Genomic DNA, 9,126 nt, shown 5'->3' with positions numbered 1-9,126 from the left:
TTATAATATGTTGATATTTGCCTCACCCTCAAAGGACATCAGTTGTCAATCACTCTGGGGTGCTTGAGAAGTTAAACGTTTTTGAAAAATATGAATAATAACAACATCAATGTAACTATATAGGAACTGGGACTCTTCCAGCTCTTCAAGGAACATGATAGAAGTAATCACAAATGCTATCCCTCCTACCACTATCATACTGTAGTGAGAGATAAATAAAACCATCAGGTGCTATATAAAGTGTGGGTAGGTTATATGGTCAAGAATATGAATTGATAAAGAAGGCGTGGATGAAGCAAAACACAGAACGTTGCTCGTAGGGAAGAATGAAGTATTTCTTTCTCTTCTGCGACCTGCTGTTGAGGTCTCTGTGACCTTAACAATACACACTGGTTATGTAATATCGGATTATAGTGTGTCAATGGTGTGCACTACTCTATCTCCTGGAGAATCTATTTAACCATTTTAATTCAAGACTGGAGAGCCACACACCCTATGGCGCAAGAAAAAAAAAAAAAAATCCAGGTTCTTTTTTAAGAGACAAACATGAAGGATTTATCGATAGTCAACTTAAAATGTTTAAATGATTCGGCTGATCTAAATCTTTTAAATTTTAACCACCCATGGTTTTTAAAATTATAACGTCAAAAAGCAACAAAGTGAATTTCAAGAGTGTGACGAGGAATGCAATTTTATTTTTTATTTAAATAGCTGATGTAAATTTCTCAAGCCTATAAGAACTTTTGAATTTTAAAAAAAACACCCCATCTCCCCCATGTAGATGTTTCCTTTTGGCTTATCCACTCTGCATTGAAGAGAGGTCTCTGCCAGCTTCTGCTTTGTAGCTTCTTTCCCTCCTGTGGCCCTCTAATTTTTAGACTGGTTTCAGTCTGTCTCTCTTTTTTTTTTTGTAAATAATATTTTAATTGTGTTTTTGGTGAAAATTTACACAGCAGTGTAGGTTTCCACTCGACAATTTCTACATAAATTGTTCAGTGACGTTGTTTACATTCTTCGTAATACTTGAACATTCTTCATACTTCTGTTTGGGTTGTTCTGTTCATCTTGCTTCTAATTCTAAAAGAGCTCCTGCCCCTGCCACCAATATTTTCTCTTACTATGTCTTACACTTTTCCTTCATGATATTTATCAAACATTTATAATTGTTTGAATATTTGCTTGCTTAATGCCTAGAAACACCCCCCAAATCTGTCAGCTGCTACCAAGTGAGTTCCAACTCATGATGACCCCATATGTTCAGAGTAGAACTGACCTGCATAGAGTTTTCGGTGACTGATTTTTCAGAAGTAGACCAAAAGGCTTCCCTCCCCCCTCTCCTCCCCGAGGTGCTCTAGGTAGACTTAAACCTCCAATCATCCTTTAGGTTACCGATCAAGCGAGTTAATTGTTTTGCATCACTCAAGGACACCTTTAGCAACACCACTAACTGTTAATTTCTCTGGCGATATGAGCATGATTATTTTGTTCATCATTGCATATCCATGATCCAGTGTATTTCCTGGCACGAGGAACTCAGTGATTATTTATGGAATGGAAGATCCATACTCGAGCCCATCACGTCAATTCTGACTCATGGCAACCTTATATGACAGAGTAGAATTGCCCCCTAGGGTTTCCAAGGTTGTACATCTTTACTGGAACAGACTGCCACATCTTTCTCCCACAGAGAGGCTGGTAGGTTCAAAGCACTGAACTTTTAGTTAGCAGATGAGCACTTAACCACTGCACCACCAGGGCTCCTGAGAGAGCCATAAGTGACATAAAAGACAGAAATTATCAAATTTTGTTTAGTATCTTAAGGGTTAACTATAAGCTATGTTGAAATACGAAACACCAAAGCAGGACCTTGAAGATGATACAATGGGCACTTGTTACATGCAGCATCTAAAGGTCAGCAAATGCTTCATGAAAGCCTTTTGATGACAGCTGTCATTACAACTTTACTACAAAGCAAGCTATAGTTATAACAGCACTCATGGGGAATGGCAGCACTTTGAGACCAAAGGTTTACTGCTGGAGCTATTTTTACATGTCAGGTCTGCTTATAAATAGAACAGTAAGCAAGACAAATGAAGAGTGTGTTCAAATTTGATGGAAAATCCCTGTGACTTTGGTTGAAAATTTTGCAGTTTATTAATTCAGCACCTGAGCTTACTCACTACCAAAGCCATATAAAGAAAAACAAACACTTTGCCCTTAGAGCTGATTCCAACTCATAGGGACATTATAGAACAGAGTAGAACTGCCCCACAGGGCTTCCAAGGAGCGGCTGGTGGATTCAAACGGCCGACCTTTTGGACAGCAGCCAAGCTCATAACCACTGTGCTACCAGGGCTCCTTTGAGATATAACTTTTGTTGATTGTTCTATCAACAGTTACATCTAAAATGTAGACTAACTTAAAATTTTAACCTCTGGATGGTGCAGTATTTAAGAGCTAAAGCTGCAAACCAAAAGGTCAGCAGCTGAAATCCACCAGCCACTTCTTGGAAACCCTGTGGGGCAGTTCTACTTTGTCCTACAGGGTTATTATGAGTAGGAATCGACTCAAAGGCAAGGATTTTTTTTTTTTTAGATGAGGAAAAATGGTAGGTTGCAGCACTGGGAAGATTCAAATACCGAAGATATTTATGCATGACAAGAATATATGTGTATACTGAAAAGTAAGATTTTGCTTTTACAAAGTTAGTCATTTTGGGGTTTTATGGATTAAGAATTGCAGTGGTCAAATGATGCCAAAGAATATAATAGAAAGAAACAATACTGTAGAACAACACCATGTTATTTATTTTTGTTTTTTTTAAATAGAGGATGGATCGGACACAGAGAGATTAAGTGACTTGTCAAAGTTGTACAATTACACGCATAAAGGGGGTAATAATGCTGCAAGAATTGAATGAAATGATAGCACTTCATAAAACATAAACAGATAAACTGACTTGCAGGTTTAACTTATGCATAAGTTGTGTTCCTGACAATGTTTAAATGTCTTTGTTTTGAATGATCTGTCACATATTAGAAAAAATGCCAAACTAACCGTCAGACTCTCTGATCTCTAGTCCTGATCATGGCAATTAAAGTAAGAAGGAGACTTATAATCTGACAAACACGCTTCATGGGTTTAAACGTGGGAGAGGAAGAAATATTTTATTTATAGTTGAGTTTCTCAGAGCCCACTTATATCTCAACTCCTCATAAGCACCGTGCTGGTGTCAGCTGTTAGTTTCTTCCTGGTCTGTGCTCCCAAATATTCTTACTCTGAAAAAGCACTGTGTTTTCTTAGTTCTGAAAACTTCTTTCCCTAATATAAATAAAAATCCGTTGCCATGGAGTGGATTCCGACTGATAGTGGCCCTACAAGACAGAGTACAACTGCCCCTAGGGTGTCCAAGGAGTGGCTGTTAGATTCCAACCGCCGACCTTTTGGTTAGAATCTGAACCCTTAACCACTGCACCACCAGAGTTCCCCCTCCTATAAATAAAATAGTGGGTGTTATTTAGAGGGTGGAAACCCTGGGGGTGTAGTGGTTAAGTGCTACCGCTGCTAACCAAAAGGTTGGCAGTTCGAATCCACCATGTGCTACTTGGAATCTCTATGGGGCAGTTCTACTCTGACCTATAGGGTCACCATGAGTCGGAATCGACTCGACAGCAATGGGTTTATTTAGAGGATAACTCCTAGCTCACAACAGAGTATAGCCCAATTTGTTTGCTTTGAACATATCATTATGCAGGATCAGTATCTAGAGGGGAACATCATTTTGGGTGCAGTAGAGGGCCACCTAGCACAAGGGAGACTCTCAGTGAGATGAACTGGCCCCATAGCCACAAGAATGTACTCATACATATTTGTGATTGTGAGGATGATGAAGGACTGGGTAACGTTTCTGTTCTGTTGTATGTAAAGTCTCCATGAGTTAGAGTGAACTCAATGACAACTACCTCTCCATCTCTCTATACACAGAGAGCAACCTCTGAGAAGACAGCATCTGATCAAAGCAAAGAATGATTAGAAAAAAGAAAGAATATCTATATTAACATACCACTCTGACCTAATGAAGTGCTCAATTTTAACTGCAGAGAAATCCACAGAAGTTGACCTTAAAATATTCTGTCTGTCATTCAGGGTCTAAGTTCTTTCCAAATCACGAAAGTGTAAAAAAAATATATATATATATATATATCCTTCTTAAGTACTTCTTCCAAACTATCCTCTGGTGGAGGCAGATGTATCCAAGTTTAGATTCTGTAGAGATGTCAAACACATCCTAATAGTAAGAAGGGCAGCTTCTTTTGGTACTTTCCTCTGAATTTCTTCACTTTATAATCCTCATCAAGTTATCTGGCTCTGTCTATCTGAATATCTCCCAGTGATCACACTGAAGGTCTTTATTAATATGTAGTCTTCTTCCTTTTTGTTCTGAATTTTTTCTCATTTGCCCCCTTTCATTTTATTCCTTTCTGGCCTACTATTTTTATATCTCCGTAAATTGTGCTCCTTCCCTAAAAGTTTTCATGCATACATAGATAATGTCCAATACCCCGAAGACCTGAGGTAATAAAAGAAAAAATAATGACTTGAAGCATAGTAAGTGGTAAGCTGAGGGGGCTGCTAGAAACAGCAGGGCAAATCTGACCCTAGACAGAGAAAACTGGCCTGGTGGGATTGGCTCTGGGATTAACCATCAAAGCTTAACCCAGGGATAATTACTTTAGGAAGAACTGGGAGTTATATGTAGATACATATGCGGTTATGTTTTTGCTATCATATATTACCACCACCCATCTGTCAGTTTGTCCTACTCTCATGGCTTGCATGTTGCTGTGGGAGCTATGCCAACTGTATTTCAAATGTCAGCAGTGTCATCATGGTGGATACGTTTCAGTGGATCTTCCAGACAAAAACAGATTAGGAAGAAAGTCCTAGCAATCCTCTTCCAAAAATTAGTTAGTGAAAATCTTATGGATCACAACAGAGTATAGCCCAAATTGCTTGCTTTGAACATATCATTATGCAGGATTGGTATCTAGAGGAGAACATCATTTTGGGTGAAGTAGAGGGCCACCTAGCACAAGGGAGACTCTCAGTGAGATGAACTGGCCCCGTAGCCACAAGAATGAACTCATATATGTTTGTGATTGTGAGGATGATGAAGGACTGGGTAACGTTTCTGTTCTGTTGTATGTAAAGTCTCCATGAGTTAGAGTGAACTCAATGACAGCTATCTCTCTATCTCTCCATACATGGAAAGCAACCTCTCGGAAGACAGCATCTGATCAAAGCAGGGGTGGGACTTATAAAGGCAGAAGCAACTTATTTGTTAATTTAGAGCAGTCCATGCTTGTCAGTTCAAGATTGAATTGGTTGGTTATAGGCACTCTGCACAGGCCAAGGCTGTCTCTGCAAGTCCTTGTGTTGTGTGCCGTCATGTCGATTCCAACTCACACCACCCCTAGAGGGCAGGGTAGAACTACTTCATAGGGTTTCCTGGGGTGAAATTCTTACAGGAGCAGATTGCCAGTTAATTTCTCCCAGGGAGCCACTGTTGGGTTCAAACTACCAGCTTTTGGGTTAGCAGCCGAGCTCTTAACCATTGTACTACCAGGGCTCTCTGCAAGTCCTTGGCCTTGAGAAGTCCTGTTTGTGGTTGACAGGAAGCATACCCAGTCCATTAGGTTGAGTCCAAAGAGTACAGTGAAATCACCAACCACAAAGAGTTGTAAGTTGCAACAATAGTCTGACTTTCTGCCAATTCTGGTCAGGTTTCTTAGAAGCTATCACTCTTTTTTTTTTTTTTTTTTATCACTCTAGGTTCTTCTCCACAGACTCTGACCAACTGCTACGTTTAAATTTGTTATATTATCCAGACTCAGGATGAAGCAGCAGACAAGTTCTTAAGTACAAGACAAGAATCAGTGAGAATTTGCCTTAGCAGAGGAAAGGAAATGATTTTTATTATTCCTAGTTCTAGAATCTTTTAAAGGCAAAGAATTTCACATGAGGTTTTAAATTCACTATAGAAAAAGAATATTTGTCCAGTCAATGGTGTCATTAAAGGTCCTTATGCAAATAAATGATGTTTTGAGGCATAGCAGGGCGTCCTGGAGTTCTTCTTGGTAATTTGCCACTCTCTCTATTTTTTTTTTTTTATGCATTTTTAGTCTAAACACATTATGTTACTGCTGTGGAGAGAAAATTTGATGTAGCAGCCTTCCTCTCAATATTGAATGTACAACTTACAAACATGAAAAAACAAAAAGAATGAGATAAAAATGTTGCTGAAAGGTTATTGTATAAGTTTTAGACACAGGTATTTAGAATTTCCTTTAGACTGTCAAATCCCAGCAACTGATTTTTAATCAGTGTATAAAGTGTCAGCAATGATTTCCTTCCCCTAACAATCTGTTTGAATATTTAGTTTAATTCTGTCTTCATCTTTGACAACTAGCCTGTGTCTCAAATATCTGCTGAATGCTCTATTCAGCAGAAATTCACACTTGCAGGGATTCTGTCTGTAAGCCATTCCTAAACGACTAAAGCTTGAGTAACTGTGAACCTGAACGCTATTAAGAAACCAAATGCATAATCGCTCTGTAGTAGAAAATCTTCTTAAGCATTTTATCACCAAATCCTCACAAATATTACTTCCTTTTCCTTAATCCAATAAGAAAAGGAATTATATCAATACAGTAAGCAGTACTCTACTCTAGGCATGATAATTTCTCAGATATCAACAGAAGAAGGCTGTGGGAGAAAATGGAATTTCTGCAAAGCTACTCAGCAGTAGGATAGCTTCAAATAGTAAGGGAAATCTTCTAATTTATATTGCTTATATATTTACTAATTCTTGAGCCAAATAAGTGATATATATTTACTTCTTTAGGCATGTTTACATGATTACGTAACTATATAATCAAGCGGGGAGCCTTGGTGGCACAGTGGGTAAGACCTATAGCTGCTAACCAAAATGTCAGCAGTTTGAATCCACCAGATGCTCCTTGGAAACCCTGTGGGGCAGTTCTACTCTGTCCTATAGGGTCACTATGGGTCAGAATCAATTCAGTGGCTATAAATATAATCACGTAGTACACAATTAGATATTATATATTTAACATAAATATAATTTTATATACATTATATAATTTATACTATACAATGCATTACAAAGTTATTTAATTTCATATATAATAAATACATTATGCTATGTATACATAGTTTCATTTTAAAACTTTTTGTGTTTATATGTTGTATATATTGTTATTCAAAATTATTTTTCCTGAAGAAGTGTATACCTCCCCCTCCCCACTCCTTGGAGAAGTAACAACAGCAACAACAACCCCAAAAAAAAAATAATAATTTAGAAGCAAGATTGCAGTCCTCTGCTTTTCAACACAAAACTAATTTTGTCATTTTTGCTAAAGAATTTTAAATATGCCTATGTAGTATTTTAATAGAAAGTGAAACTTTTTACAGAAAAACTTGCAAATTTGGAAACTGTTTCTGGATCAATTTCTTAATTCTTCTAGGCTTTTCTAGGCTACCTTGCCTATAATCAGGTAGAGAGAATGTTTAGATGCTGGTAATTCATCGCTTTTTTTTTTTAATCTTTATAATACTATAACTCAACATACAGTCTCAAAAGGTAGAATTGAATACTCATTGGAAGAATTTGGTGGGGGAGACAAGGATATTCCTCAGCCCCACAATGGGGAGAATTTATGTGAGAGCATCATAGCAACAATTCTTATTTAACCATGTTTAAGGTTGGTGATCTGTTCCTGTACAGATTACAGCCTGGAAAACAATATGGGGACGTTCTACTCTGTCACAGGGAGTCACTGTGAGTCAAAGTCTACTCAACGGTGCCTTACAACAATAATCCAAACCCAGTGCTGCCGAGCTGATTCCGACTCATAGCAGCCCTATAGGACAGAGTAGAACTGCCCCATAGAGTTTCCAAGGAGTGCCTGGCGGATTCGAACTGCCGACCCTTCGGTTAGCAGCCAAAGCACTTAACCACTACGCCACCAAGGTTTCCCTAATAACGATAGCAAATGTGAATTAGGAGTCGCTAGGTGGTACAAAATCTCTTATTGAACACCCTGTGGATCACAGCTCTACTCTGAAACACATGGGATTGCCGAGAGTCGGAATCTACTCCACAGCAACTGGAACTAGAAGAAGAGTACAACTTACATGCTACCTGATATTTTTCTTTCTTCCTACTCTACTCACCTCTTTGTCTCACCTTTCTATAGCCTCTTTCAGTTCTATCTCTGCTTCTACCTTGAACAAAAGCTTTGTACAGAGTATTTTCCTCTAATAATAGCCCTATCGATACTGCTGGTAATTCCCACCTTATGAACGCAGGTCATGGGTTTTCCTAAGTGAGAGAAGAAATTCTGCTTGTGAAAAGCAGCTTTGGTCCATGTCGTGGATTCAACTGTGTCTCTCCAAAATATCTGTCAACTTGGCTAGGTCATGATTCCCTTGTGTCTGTATGATTGTCTACCATTTTATCATCTGATGTGATTTCCCTATGTGTTATATATCCCATCACTGTGATGTAATAAGATAGATCAGTGGCAGTTATATTGATGAGGTCTGCAAGATTAGGTAGTGTCTTAAGCCAATCTCTTTTGATATATAAAAGACAGAAGCAAGCAGAGAGACCGGGGGAGTTCATACTACCAAGAGAGCAGTGCTGGGATCCAAGCCTGTTCTTTGGACCTGAGTTCCTGCTCTGAGATGCTCCCAGACCAAGAGAAGGTTGATGCATCATGATGACCTTCCTTCAGAGCCAACAGAAAGAGAAAGCCTCTCCCTGGAGCTGGTGCCCTGAATTCGGACGTTTAACTGCCTGGACTGTGAGAGAATAAACTTCTCTTTGTTAAAGACATTCACCTGTGGCATTTCTGTTATAGCAGTACTGGATGACTAAGACAGTCCATGTCTGAGAAATTTCATCCTGCTTGTAATTTTCCTTTTCTGGTTGCCTGTGGACAGCAGCTTTTACCACGCCCATGGGGTTCCAAGCTGTTTGGGGTATTACTTCCAAATCACCTACTCTATAGGCTTTAGAATTTTTTAGCAAGCATCTACACT

This window comes from Loxodonta africana, chromosome 17 (genome assembly GCF_030014295.1).
Source record: "Loxodonta africana isolate mLoxAfr1 chromosome 17, mLoxAfr1.hap2, whole genome shotgun sequence".
NCBI classification, from domain to species: Eukaryota; Metazoa; Chordata; class Mammalia; order Proboscidea; family Elephantidae; genus Loxodonta; species Loxodonta africana.
Note: the sequence above shows the minus strand (reverse complement) of the source record.